Source organism: Piliocolobus tephrosceles, chromosome 2 (assembly GCF_002776525.5).
Source record: "Piliocolobus tephrosceles isolate RC106 chromosome 2, ASM277652v3, whole genome shotgun sequence".
Classification (NCBI taxonomy): Eukaryota; Metazoa; Chordata; class Mammalia; order Primates; family Cercopithecidae; genus Piliocolobus; species Piliocolobus tephrosceles.
Window position 1 is genome coordinate 167,494,679 of NC_045435.1, and position 15,784 is coordinate 167,510,462.

Genomic DNA, 15,784 nt, shown 5'->3' on the forward strand with positions numbered 1-15,784 from the left:
TGTTTGTTTTGTTTTGTTTTATCCTGAGACAGAGTCTAGCCCTGTCACCCAGACTGGAGTGCTCACTGCAAGCTCTGCCTCCTTGGTTCTAGCAATTCTTATGCTTCAGGCTTCAAAAGTGCTGAGATTACAGGCATGAGTCACCAAGCCCAGACTTGGGCAGTTCTTTCTTGCAGTATGAGAACAGGCTAACACAGTTATGCACTTACAGTCTTTAGTATTCAAAATAACTTATTCAGTGCCTACTGATTTCTGCACATTGTGAAGAATTGGTATATATATATATATATATACATAGAGAGAGAGAGAGAGAGGAGCATTGAATTTTATTAACTATGACATGTGCCCCAACATACACATCAATAAGCTACCTGCCAGAGAAGCAAACAGGACTGGAATATCTTCTGTTTGTGCCACTTCTCTGACTTTATCTCCTGTATATCCTTCTGTTTTAAGTTTTGGGAAAGAAGAGTGCACTACTTATGCTTCTCATGTTTTCCATATAGCACGTGGCATATTGTAGTAACATAGAATGTCATTAAAGATGTGTTGAATTCAATTATGCTGGATGCTTGTATTAATTATCAACTTAAAAAATCACATTGCATATAATGACTAGTATGTTAATATATTTCCAACCCTTTTTAGGTGAACTTCAACAAGGACATCCAAAAGTGCTTATCCTAAAAATGCTTAGATGCCTTTAAAGTGAAATTTCATGCTTACCCTTGAGCATAAATGTGTCTTACAAATCAAACAATATAACACAGGCACAACCTAACAGGAACTAAAATGCTGTTCAGTTCCTTTTCTCATTTGTAGCTATTCTCTCTGCATCCCAACCAACTTTTAGCTCAACTAGTTTGGTTACAGGGAATGATGCTGCTCAAACTTTGCCAGGAGCAGAAACATTGACAAATTTTCAATATGTAAATTAACTTCATTTTTGGCTGCGTGCAGTGGCTCATACCTGTAATCATAACACTTTGGGGGCCTAGGTGTTTGGATCCCTTGAGCCCAGGAGTTTGAGACCAGCATGGGCAACATGGCAAAAACCCATCTCTACAAAAAATACAAAAAATTACTGGGCATATTGGTGCATGTCTGTAGTATCAGCTACTTGGGAGGCTGAGGTGGAAGGATCCCTTGGTCCCTGGAGGCAGAGGTTGCAGTAAGCCCAGATTGTGCTACAGCACTCCAGTTTGGGTGGCGGAGTGAGACCCCGTCCCAAAAATTAAAAGAAAAAAAAAATTCCTCTTTGAAGTGCAAGAATTACAAATAACAGCAGGAATTACCAAATATTAACAAAGAAATAAATGCCAAAATGCATTCAGTTACTTAAGAAAGCCATTTAGTTGAAAACCATAAGTCATACTCAGATAGACTGCAGGTACCAGTATAATTTCTCACACCCCTGAATCTTTGTTTTCTCCTTTGAAGATTTTAGTGAAATATCAGACTGTAGGTTAAGTCATATGAACAACAATACACACATTAATATTATATTCTATATAATAGTATATTGACATCATGCTATTTCCTTATTTTTTGAGAATGTAAAATCCATAAGGCAGGTATTTTTTCTGACTCCTTATTCTATATCTAAAGTATAAATAATCATGCCTTAAAAGAGTCAATAGATATTTCTGGAATGAATTAATGGATATTTTGTATGGTTTTGTAAAAGTTTTGTAAATGGTGGTGTTATAAAGGAGTAAATGTGGATTCATTTTGCTTGGTAATTAAATCTAGTAAAAATCAGAGCTGCTTTGCATTCAGCTGGCTTATTCACTGTTTTTCAAATGTTTTGCATTTGCAAAACTTTTAATGAGTTTGGCCTCAAGGAGTTTTTCTCCATTCCATATGTTTCTGATTCCCTTAGAGTTAGCTCTTACCAAAACTATTTTAATTATTTATTTGAGTCCTAAGGAGCCTTTTGAGATTTCATTAAGGAACTCTTTGTGTCTGACTTTTTGTAGTAGAAAGTCTCATTTTTCTCAAAAGTTTCAGACTATGTTTTCAAAAATCCATAAGTATTGTTAGATTTATGCTAGTTCCCTATTTCTATTTCTGATGTCATTGGAACAAAAGTTTCTTCCTAAAAATTGAGTGAAAAAACTGCAAGACTCTGCATCATCTGCATTTCTATTATGGGTATTGCAACAACTCGTAATGCCATAGTGTCTCACAATTCACCCACAGCATTTCTTTTAAACAGGCATAATTACTAGTAGTAGTAGTAGTAGTAGTAGTAGTAGTAGTAGTAGTAGTAGTATTTGAGGAGGAATTTCAGTCTTGTTGCCCAGGCTGGAGTGCAGTGGCACGATCTCAGCTCACTGCAACTTCTGCCTCCCAGGTTCAAGTGATTCTCCTGCCTCGGCCTCCCGCTTAGCTGGGATTACAGGCACTCACCACCACGCCCAGCTTATTTTTGTATTTATTTATTTTTTTAATAGAGACGGAGTTTCACCATGTTGGCCAGGCAGGTCTCGAACTCATGACTTCAGGTCATCTGCCCACCTTGGCCTTCCAAAGTTCTGGGATTACAAGCATGAGCCACCGGGCTTAAACAGGCATAATTGTAATCTTATAAGTGTCATGACTGTCAAGTTACTGCTTTATGTTTAAATTTACTCTGTCACTAATAAATACATTCTATTGTTTTTGAGAGAATGTTAAACACAGAGGCTATCTCCTTTGTTCTTATTTTCAGTAAAATGAAAATATTGAATTTCATTAATTTAAGGATAAAAATTAATAATTTCAATGCATACATCTCTGGATTAGACAGGTCAACTATTGGACTTTTTATGTATTTAATTTCATAAAGATTCATTACGAAATGAATTGTTGTGTGCTGGGAAGAGTTGTATATAATTAATTTTTCAGTAAATTCTAAAACTATACTCTGACTGATTTTAATGAATTAGATATATTTTAGTTAATACCACTGATTAACTTAATGCTAAAAGAGGAGAATTAGCCTTTTTTTGTCTATTTTTATGGCTCAAGAATTTTGTAGAATATTCTCCTCTATATTTTCAAATTTTAAAAGTTTATTTTACTGGGATCTTTGAAGCAGGTGGATAAAATAGAATGTCTCTATACAAACTATTTAATTCTCATATTTACATATTCCAATGCAACTCTACATATGAAATATGTACTATTAGAGGTATTAATTACATTATTTGGTAAAGTAAAAGAAATAAAATCGTAAAAGAGTACCTACAACAGCCATGTACCAGTATGGAGTAATTCCTATTTTGAAATTTTTTCTTTGAAATAAGAGAATCTCTGAAAACTAGGTAGTCTAACTTTTAATGATTTTGTAGAAACTTATAGACATTTGTACTTAATGCTCATAACTATTAAATATTAGTAGTGTATTTTTAACAAATGCAAACAAAACAAAATAGACAAAGCATAAATCCTTATGCTTTAAATATGGATGTAAGATTTTAATTTGTCTAGTGATGTGTCCCAGAATGCAGAAACACCTTCTAATACATCATGTCAAAAATTACAAGCTAATGCTTAGATTCAATGCAAAAGCTCATTTTATAAATAAAAACATTTTTAATATATTGGATTTTCCTGGAAACTTCAGAGTACAAAATAAGCTTGCCATGTGCAACTAAAATGGTGAGAGAGGGGAGGATCAAGAATGGATGCAGTTCTGCTCTTCTGTCATTTGACGGAAAATGCCATATTTACACCATTGTGCAATGATACAACGCTGTGTTTATAACATAATTTGCAAACCAAAAATGGACACTTTTATTTAATATATGATATCAAGGTGTGAGTTTGAATATATATACTTATATATTATATAAAGTATATAATACAAAACATGTATTTTATATATAATAGAAATATAAAACTTCAGTTTTCTTAACAACATATATATACATATATATAAAGATGTGTATACCTATATATCCATGGAGATATATATATATATATATATATCTCCATGTATAATATATATGGCCAAAGATGGACATATATATCTGTCCATCTTTACATAAAAATTATTTTTCAAAAACAGGAAACATGTTTGTTGTTGTTGTTAGGAAAAACTGAAGTACAATCCTATGTGATTTATTTTGGCATACTGCCCTGATTCTAGTTACAGTGCAAATTAAGAATTATTTCTCAAAGTACAGTAAAATTATAAATAAATACTTTGGAAACAGTGTAGTTTGAGTTTTACATGCCTTGAAGCCTATAATGATAAAGATTTTGTTTTTAATGAGTCATACTAATGATAATCATGAATTAAACATATTTTAATTATGCTCTTTGATGTGATGAAGCAGTTGGACATAAATAACCATTAAATATCCAAGAAGGGACATATTCAAGAATTTTGAGTCCCTGAAGCTTCGACTTTGGTCATTATAAATCATTTCTTACGCTGCTTATAAATAGATTGACTAAATATGGTTTAGGATTAGAAAATGGAATTCAGACAATATCCGTCTTAACTAATTAGTATAATTTTTAATTGAAGCTCTTACATACTATTATGGAAAGGTGGTTTTTATTGGCTAAAACTTTATTAAACTATAATTAGTTTTTGCTTGAAGAGGTATCTTCATTTAAAAAATAAAATATTTAAAAAGTAGACAGAATTTGTATAAATTATTGTAATTTTTGTTAGCACTAATGTTCAATAAAAATAAATTGACATGTTTTAAAAGAAAAATGTATTATGCAAAAAAGCATATGCTTATCTAAATAAAAGGGACTACTTTTAGCTGGCTGCTGAATAGGTCAAGAATGAAATAACCAGACAGATTGTTCTCAGGCAAAGCTATTTTCAGGTATAAAATCCTGGCAGAGTTGATGGAAGAAATATGATGACCATCTGTTTTGTTCCTACAGATAAATCAGACTGTCAAAGTTTAACAAAGCCATGTGTCTTTTTTTTTTCCCCAAACAGATATTTGCAATTACTGCTCTGAAATAGTAATTACATTATTAATAAAACATTTACTAATTTCTAAGTGCTTGGCTTATGCCAGATACTACTATAAGGTCTTTACATATAGTATCTCATCTAACAATTAAACAATCAAACCAACAATTAAACAATTGTCTAATTAAGCAAATTCAATTGTAAACAATTAAAAGAATCCAATGAATGGGGTATTGCTATTTCCTGTTTTATTCAACATGTAGTTGAGAAGGATTTTAAGCTCTTCATCTTAATTACAGCACTAAATAAAAATTAATCCGAATTCTAGAGAGCTCTTACTAAGTTTTAATAAAGTGAAACAAAAATCATGCAAAAACTCAAATTTCAATTGTTACATCCCCTTCCAGATATTAATAGAGACTAGTATACACTATAGAGAGATTTTGTTTCTTCTGAGGTTATGATCATTCTAGGTGAGTTCTTACAAGAATGATAACTCCTCACCAGAAAAAGGGAGCTTCACATCTTTACATTTTTATTTTAAACACAAATTAAAAATTACCCAGTGTTAAAAAGCTGTATTTCTGTTTATCTAAATTATTTAATGTTTATACATACTTACTGGTACATACATATATAAGTACTAGCACATTGTTGTGATTCTAGGATTCTAAGAGAGATATCAAATAGGTAGATAGATGATAGATAGATAGATAGATAGATAGATAGATAGATAGATAAATTTATTAGGTATTAGTGTTTTTTAAAAATCTTTAAGCTCGTAAACAAATGTTTGTAGTATGGCTAATAGACATAAACTTCACATTATTCAGAAGACAGATATCAGCAAAATTTACTCAAAGAACTTTTCTTTGTATGTTTTTTTCTCTCTCCCACACACAGAGAGTAGCAGACATACACACAAACATAGTAGCGTGCAATGTAGACTACACTGAGAATTTTGAGAAGTCAAAGAAAAGGAGAGTATATATCATTAAACCCACCTGAGTCGGTCAAAAATCGTCATTTGACATTTCAATCTTTTTCACCTGCAAGCAACATTTTGTTGCCTTTCCCTTTTCTGAAGCTTTATACTTGATCTTCCATAACACAGACATTTCTTCTAGGTACTGATATTTCTTGGCCTTCTGTCTTCATAGCTACCTAGTTCTATCCCAGCTCATAATGTGCACACATAAAACCACTGTGCTTGGAATAAAAAAAATCCAAATGTGTATTTCAGAAGAGAGACTGAACACAGATCATCTCTGTAGGTGGTCAAATACTTGGGTTCAAATTGTAGTGTTTTTGTTTTATAACTTACTAAGTGATTATGGATATATTACGTGATTTCTCTGTGACCAAGACAACAATGTAAAAACCATTTTTTTTAATTGAATTGAACATATTGGTGAGCCATCTGCATCACACACTAGACAGTCCATTAATAGGTTTCTTCAAAGTTATTTATATGATCTTTTTTGACATTTTACCATTGGTTTGTAGTTTATTATCAACAATTAAATGTGAGGATGAGCCATAGATGGATCAAGGAAGGCATTTTGTAGACTTTTGTTGATAGTCTCTCAGGCCTGAGTTAGGCAGCCTTGGCTGGGTTTGCCACTTGCTTCTCAGTCATAGCCTTCAGAGGTGTAAAATATGCGTGATGGTTTACATAGTGGTTTCCAGTTCTGCTAAGTCCACGCCATCTCTCAGTCTCTCTCTCATCCAAACACATACATGTAACCTTGAAATTACCTGAACAAAGATTTCAGTATTTTCAATGTTCTAAAAGATCTAACAGAAATTTATGTTATATACATACACATATATAAAAAACATAAATTTGTAGATAACCATTAATATAGATTGTAATGCATAACTATGGAGACAGCATAAACAGAAAAAAATTGAGATTCAATCTGGGTTCTGGGTCTAATTATTGCACCCAGTTACTATATTTTTGATGGCAACTGGATTCACCTGAAAAGTATTACAGTGTGGTTGGAAGGCAAAAAGTAAGATAATAGATGGTAATGTGTTGTGGGGAACAATACTTTGCATTTTATGTAATAATAAAATCCTCAAGTATTGTTACTACATGGATATTGGTTGAGAAAGGCAACGCACTAAAGCTTCAGGATTTCATGCAGTGATAAACTAATTAGATTATTTCCTACTCATAGCATAAGAGAAAGAGTAACAGAACCATACAGCAGGTATCCAAGACAATGTGATGACTTAAACTTTCCTAACCGTGAGAAAATAAACCACTTATTTTTCTCTTACTAAGTTATACTTTTAAAACTCTAGTTAGAAGAAAATTCTCTTGCTATGCAATAAATTCTGTTGTTTTTGTTATTGTTCTTTGAATATCACTAAATAAAAAGATGAAAAATAAATTTTTAAAGCTTCACTTTACAACCAAATGCCGTGCTTAAAAAGCACTATTATATTTTCCTTTAACCACATGACAATTATTCTTACAATAGAAGACTTCATACTGAAAACATAATGATGCAATAAATTTACCTGGAAGCTTGTAATATTTAACAACTTGGAAAGGACAAAAGTATTTCAACAATGAACATTAAATTACGTCTTTATCAATTATGTATGGTGAAAGTTATTTCTGACATTGTCCTTTGGTTAAGTGTCCATTGAAAAAACAGAGGTCATTTTTTTATACATGTTAAATTGTTCAGCCATTGGCTGTTTTGAGAATAAATTAAACACCTTTTTCGGAAGACAAACATCAACTCAGTACAATTATTGAAGGCATTAGGAGACAATATTAACGTATTTCATGCTTCAAAGGCTACAGCTGCCAAAAATTCATAGCAATCAATCAACACCTTTTCTGCAGTATTTCATATCTTTAACAGCCCACCGGGGGTAATCATTATGGGTAGACATTACTTTTCTGGATAAAGTTGCTGGATATATTGATTAACCTATTGTTCCTTTGTGACTGCCTCATATGTAGCTAGAATATTAAAACTATGCTCTGTTTTTTTCTTCTACAGAAAAAATTAAAACTCCATCTAGGTGATTTAATAAAATTCATTGCTTGTGAATAGAATTACCTTTTTATATGTGCTATTATAATCTACAATTCAGAATGAGAAAACTGAGCAAAAGGATAAAAATGGGTAAAGAATTTGTTTTTCATAGCTAAGAGATTTTGCCTCAAATTCTAAAACACATTTTGGAGGGCACTGAGCAGTCCCCAAGGAAACCGAATCTTCATGAGAGAAGCGTCTGAGTTCATTGGAACAAGTAGATAGAAGGTCAGATCATAATTCTTCAGCTGTTCATAGCAATGACTTCTTAGCCTCAAATGCAAAAAAATGATGTGCATTGTTAGTCAAAATTCTCAATGAAAGGAAACAACAAAACAAACTTACCTTGGATTTTGCTTCCATTTTGAGAATTTCTTTTCCAATCCTGTATTTCTCCAGCCCATCATCATAGCCACCATATAATTAAATCATTTAAATAAATGTATCAGGGCTGGGCGCAGTGGCTCACGCCTGTAATCCCAGCACTTTGGGAAGCCGAGGCGGGAGGATCATGAGGTCAGGAGATGGAGACCATCCTGGCTAACACGGTGAAACCCCGTCTCTACTAAAAAATACAAAAAAAAAAATTAGCCGGGTGTGGTGGCAGGGGCCTGTAGTCCTGGTTACTCAGGAGGCTGAGGCAGGAGAATGGCGTGAACCAGGGAGGAGGAGCTTGCAGTGAGCCGGAGCTTGCAGTGAGCCGGAGCTTGCAGTGAGCCGGAGCTTGCAGTGAGCCAAGATTGCGCCACTGCACTCCAGCCTGGGCGACAGAGTAAGACTCCATCTCAATCAATCAATCAATCAATCAATGCATCAGGATTTTGGCCCCAGAATATGACAACAGCATCAACCTAACTAGTATTAATTAGAGATGATTTTCTATTAAGAAGCTTCAAACTGGCAGTCTTGGACCAAGCAATAGCCTACAGAGGTGTTTAACTTGGCCTATACAGGACTTAAAAATGTTGTTAAATAAGTTAACAATATTTAAATATGCTAAATATTTTAAATAGTTAATAACAATAATATAACAGTTTAGTTTTTCAGCTTTTTTGAAAAAATAATCAGAACATTTGACAATCTTGATTCCATATTACATATGGCAGTAAGAGACTGAAGTTGAATAACAGAATTTTCTACTTCCCCGAACTCCTTCATATGTCTTCCTTAAGGCAAATTAATTTCTATAAACGCTGCTCACTTTTGCAACACTTGTTTGTAGACATGTCTTATTCCTAACCCCTGTCAGCATCTTAATAGAAGAAATATTTTATCCTTTGCAAAGACCTTATATAGAGAAAGAACTTAGTAAGTGTCCCATTTTTTTTTTTTTTTTTTTTGTAATTTTACTTTAAGTTCTGGGATACATGTGCAGAACGTGCAGGTTTGTTACAAAGGTATACATGTGCCGTGGTGGTTTGGTGCACCTATCAACCCATCATTTAGGTTTTAAGCTCCACATGCATTAGGTACTTGTCCTAATGCTTTCCTTCCCCTTGACCCTGACTTCCCAACAGGCCCTGGTGTGTAATGTTCCCCTTCCTGTGTCCATGTATTCTCATAATTCAGTTCCCACTTATGAATGAGAACATGCTGTGTTTGGTTTTCTGTTCCTGTGTTTGCTGAGAACAATGGCTTCCACCTTCATCCATGTCCCTCCAAAGACATGAACTCATTCTTTTGTATGGCTGCATAGTATTCCATGGTGTACATGTGCCATATTTTCTTTATCTAGTCTATCATTGATGGGGATTTGGGTTGGTTCCAAGTCTTTGCTATTTAAAAGTGCTGCAATAAATATACATGGGTATGTATCTTTATAGTAGAATGATTTAGAATCCTTTGAGTATATGCCTACTAATAGGATTGCTGGGTCAAATGATATTTCTGGTTCTAGATCCTTGAGGAATTGCCACACTGTCTTCCACAATGATTGAACTAATTTACATTACCAACAGTGCAAAAGCGTTCCTATTTCTCCACAGCCTCGCTAGCATCTGTTGTTTCCCGACTTTTTAATAATCGCCATTCTAACTGGCATGACATGGTATCTCATTGTGGTTTTGGTTTGCGTTTCTCTAATAAACAGTGATGATGGGATTTTAAAAATATGTTTGTTGGCCGCCGTATAAATGTGTTCTTTTGAGAAGTGTCTGTTCATATCCTTTGCCCACTTCTTGATTTTTTTTGTTTTTTTTTCTTGTAAATTTGTTTAAGTTCCTTGTAGGTTCTGGATACTGCTTTCTAATATGCATAAAATAACTTACCAGTGAAAGTAAAAAGATCACTACATTACTAAGTTTAGGATAATTTTGAATGCAAAGAAATTTCCAAAGGATGATAATGAAATCAAATATTGAAAATATTTATTTATAAAAATTTTCCTATAAAAATTTGTAACTTACTTTAAAACTTGAAGAGAACTTGATTACAGTGATACAGTGGTTATGAAACCCTGTTTTCCCTTAGCAGAGGAAACTGGTATAGACACCAGACATGCAGAGAACAGGTTCCCATGGCGAAGCAGGAATGGAGGATCCAGAATCCCTCATTAAGCCTTCTTGTTCCTGATACACTTTAAAACCACAGTTACCAAGGGGTTTTGTGGATCAGTTTGGGAAGTACTAATCCTGCCAGAAAGATTTCCCTCATTTGAGAAAAGAAGAGATTGATGGCTTTGCCCATTGTGAACAGACCCAGGATTACTGGTTACAAAGTTCTATTCTGAGATATATAGGATCTGAAAAAGTATGACAGACACCCTTCCTGCTTGCAAAGAAAAAAAAAATGCAATGTTTTAAAAATAACCATATAAACAAGTACTGTGCAGCTTAGAATCACTAAGAAATAAAAAAACAAATGTCTTTAAAAACAGGTCAGACCATCCTAGTCAACATGGTGAAACACTGCCTCTACTAAAAATACAAATATCCAGGCATGGTGGCACATGCCTGTAATCCCAGCTACTCAGGAGACTGAGGCAGGAGAATCACTTGAACCCGGGAGGAGGAGGTTGCAGTGAGCTGAGATCATGCCATTGTACTCCAGGTTGGGCAACAAGAGAGAAACTGTCTCAAAACAAAAACAAAAACAAAAATACAAACAAAAACAAAAACAGTCAAATATAGAGAACTCTGTTAATGCAGCATTTTTAGACTTCCATGTTTTAGGCTGAATTACAGAAACACTGTTTTACAATTGTATATTCTGCATCAGGGTGTCGCAACCACAGCAGTATTGATATCTGGGGCTAAAAATTTCCTTTTCTAATGGAGTTATCTTTTGCATTATAGCTCGTTTAGTAACATTCCTGGCCTCTACCCATTAGATATCAGTAGAACATCCCAGGTGATGACTATCAGAAATGTCTCCAGACGTTATCATATATTCTCTGAGGGCAAAATTATCCCAGTAGAGAACCATTGCTTCATGTTACTAGAAATGGACGCTAATTCTTGGTAAACAAGCCTAACATGCACCCTCCAATTCCAGCTATAGGATGTATAATGAATTATAATAATTTTTGCAATATTGGGATTTATTCTGAACCATCAACAAGATTGCAAGTATTGCTTCTCCTGTGTAGGATTTGAGGCAAAAGTGTTTTTATATTTATTACCAAGGTAGTATCTAGACTTCAAGAGTGCGCTCCGTGTTTTCTTAAATGCTGGTTGTTAAGGAGGGATGTCTGAGCCTGGGCAGATGCTGGGAGGGGGTTGATTAGGCCTGGTTAGAACTCTTCACTAAGCTGCTAAGAACGGGGTACTGGGACTGAGTCCTTATACTAAGCATTTTAGGTCAGGCATTTCAGATCTTTTGGTGAGCTCTTGAGGTTCCAGATGGCTCTTCTCATTTATCTAAATTTGATTGAATATTTCTATTAGTTCGAAAAACAAAACAGAAACAAAACAACCAGACTTGTAGACGTGTCACTTATGTATGTACTAGGGATCTTCTAAGCATTTTGAATATATTAACTAATTTGATCCTCACAGAAAGACAATGAGGTAACTATTGTGACTTCTCTCGTCTTAGTCACAGAGCAATCATTTAATGTGCCAATAGTCATTTAGTTGGTAAGTTTAAAAAAGTAAACAAAAAACAGCATTACAGTTTGAATCCAAGTATTTCATGTCCAGAGTTGATAGGTTTATGTCTGTGGCTCTCTGTCTCTTCACAAATACACTCATTTGGATTTTGCATACTTAGTCATTTTTATTATTATAATCAGTATATTAGTGAATTACATATTTATTAGGTATAAGACTATCTTAATGTAACAAACATTTTGTTTAAATAAAATTTTATTAATTTATAATTGATTTATTTCTCTTCCGGCCCAAGAAGTTATGCTTTTATAAAATAGACTTTCTTTTTTTATGAACTATAAATGAGTGTATATATGCATATAATTACATAAAATGCCTACATGCAGATATATATTAATACTCTGCATATATGAATTTTATTTTTACTTTTTACTTTGGTAAAAAGTCTTACGGAAAAATTGCGAAACTCTCTCCGTCCCTTTTGAATTTTTCTTCCTTCTTCCTTGTTTCTCTTCTCCTTCCCCTTCTTCTTTTTCTCCTTCTCCTTTTCATTCTTCTTCTTTTCCTCCTCCTCCCCCTTCTCATTCTCTTTGTTTTTTCTTCTTTCTCTTCAACCTCTCTCTGTCTTCTGTAAAGTTATTTTTTTCTTTATAATTAATATATAGCTTGTGGGGAGATACTTTGTAACTATGTAAATATTCTCTTACTTTTCAGAGTTATACCTCTGGCTTTAGAATCCATTGATAAACTTGCATGAAAAAAATATTATCTATTGCTTATATGACTCTATTTGAAAACAAGATGTTTAGGATGTGATTAAGATTAAATGATGGGCTGGGTGCGGTGACTCACGCCTGTAATCCCAGCACTATGGGAGGACAAGGAGGGTGGATCACCTGAGGTCAGGAGTTTGAGACAAGCCTGGCCAACATGGTGAAACTCTGTCTTTACTAAAAATACAAAAAATTAGCCGGTGTGGTGACATACACCTGTAATCCCAGCTACTCAGGAGGCTGAGGCAGGAGAATCCCTTGAACCCGGGAGGCAGAGACTGTAGTGAACTGGGATTGTGCCACTGCATTCCAGCCTGGGCAACAAGAGTGAAACTCTGTCTCAAAAAAGAAAAAAAAAAAAAAAAAAGAAAACTCTGTCTCAAAAAAGAAAAAAATAGATTAAATGAGATTGTTTAACCTCATTAAGGTGGAGCCTTAATGTAAAAGGACTGGTGGTCGCATAAGAAGAGGAAGAAACCTCCCTCTCTGTCTATATGCATGTGCACAGAAGAAAGCCCATGTGATCACATAGAAAGGCAGCCATCTGCAAGCCAAACAGAGAAGCCTCACCAGAACTTAACCATGCTGGTACCTTGATTTCAGATTTTTAGCTTCCAGAACTGTGAAAAATGAATGCATGCCATTTTAGCATCCTGTCTGTGATATGTTGTTATGGCACCCTCAGCTGACTAATAAAACTGCCATGGGGCAAAACATCCTATTATTGTTTTTGAGTTGTTAGCTAAACTAACTGCTTTTGTTCATGGTACAAGTTGAAAGGGTGACTGAAGAATAAAGCATGGTTATGCAGACTTCACTAATTGGCAGATACTTTATCAAATATGAACTGAGTCTACTGCTTTAAGATAAACAACTGACATTTTTAATTTTTAATGATGTAACCCAAGCTTTATGTGAAAATTAGACACATAAAACACTTTTTATCAGCCACCATGAGCTAAGACTTTTTAATGAGAATGGTGATAATGTTAGTGATGTGAGTTTTTAAATAAGGTATAATCAAATTTGCCAACATTTGAAAAGATCTTCCTAACTCAGTGAACCAATATTTTCTAGATGATTAATGTGTAATATTCTAGAATTGTCTATGGGTAAGAGATCATTTAAAATGCAAGATAGAAAAAGAGGTTTTATTGTAACAAGGTATGAAAAGTCCATTGATCTGATTTTAGATTTCATATTTCAACTAATCCTTTTTATTTTTCAAGACAGAGTCTCATTCTGTTGCCCAGGCTGGAGTGCAGTGGCACAATCTCGGCTCACTGCCAGCTCCGCCTCCCGGGTTCATGCCATTCTCCTGCCTCAGACTCCTGAGTAGCTGGGAGTACAGACGCCCACCCCCACGCCCGGCTAATTTTTTTGTATTTTTAGTAGAGACGAGGTTTCACCATGTTAGCCAGAATGGTCTCGATCTCCTGACCTCGTGATCCTCCAACTTCGGCCTCCCAAAGTGTTGGGATTACAGGCATGAGTCACCACGCCCAGCCTCAACTAATATTTAAAAAAACTACCAATCATCAATTTTGGAATGGTATCCAAAAAGAATATGCAAAATTAAGTGGAAAGTCTATTAAAATACTTCTCCTTTCAACTGCATATATGTAGTTGGATTTTCTTCATATGCTCTAACTAAAGCAATATATAGTAAAAGATTGAATTCAAAAGCAGACATTAGCAATATATAGTGAAAGATTGAATTCAAACCTCTCTTCTAGTAAGTCAGATATAAAACAATGCCACTCTTCTTACCAATCTGGGGAATAAAATATTATGTTATTATTTTTTACAGCAAATTTTATTTATGTTAACTTGTAATGGTTTTATTATTGTCATCTTAAAACAAATCAATAAATGGATACATAATTTTTATTTGTTTGAATTTCAATTATAATAAACATTAATAGATATAACCTATATAAACAAAAAAACAAAGATTTTGGCTTCCTTGATCATTTTAAGATGTAAAGTTATTATGAATTCCAAAAGTTTGAAAACTGTTGCTTTAAATGATTTTTATTTTTATGTTCATTTATTTTATTTGATTTTTAAAATATAATTTCTATATTTTTAGATTTTGTTACTTTTACATGTGAAAATATTAAACTCCATTTATGGGTATAATGAGGACAACTAAAAATGTAGCCCATGTCTCTAGAAAGAGGTTAAGAACATTATTTGAGGAGTAGGATGGCTAAGCCAATTTCAAAATAAATTCCTTTAGGTATTCCTAGATGCAAACACTGATATTTAAATCAGTCAGCTAGAGAAGATCAGAAATCTTATTTTAAAATTAACTGAGCTTTGTTACTTAAGGGACCGGAGGGTAAAATACCACTATTAGGATTTTTTTTTTCTCTTGTCTCTATGACAGACAAGTAAAGTACTGGATTCTTGTTATTTTGTTTTCTTTTTCTTGCTCTGTCACTCAGGCTGGAGTGCAGTGGCATGCTCTCGGCTCACTGCAACCTCCGCTTCCTGTGTTCGAGTGATTCTAATGCCTCAGCCTCCCAAGTAGCTGGGATTATAGGTGTACACCACAACGCCTGGTTAACTTTTGTATTTTTAGTAGAGACAGGGTTTCAGCATGTTGGCCAGGCTGGTCTTGAACTCCTGACCTCAAGTGATTCGCCACCTTGGCCTCCCAAAGTTTTGGGATTGCAGGAGTGAGCCACTGTGCCCAGTATATGTTGTTTTTAATAAGTAGTTTGTTCATGTAGAAATACACAGTCTAGAGTTTTTCATTTATTTTAAAGATTTGATGTTCAGGAACACATTATTTAAAGAATCAAACACACATACACGTTCATTTATATGCTGAATAATATTTATGGTATGTACATATATGTGTGTGTGTGCATATATATGTATATATGAGATAAATCAAATTTCTAATTTTTGGTTTACACAGCTGAATTGGAAAAGACATATTCTTTCCATATAGACAAGACAGCT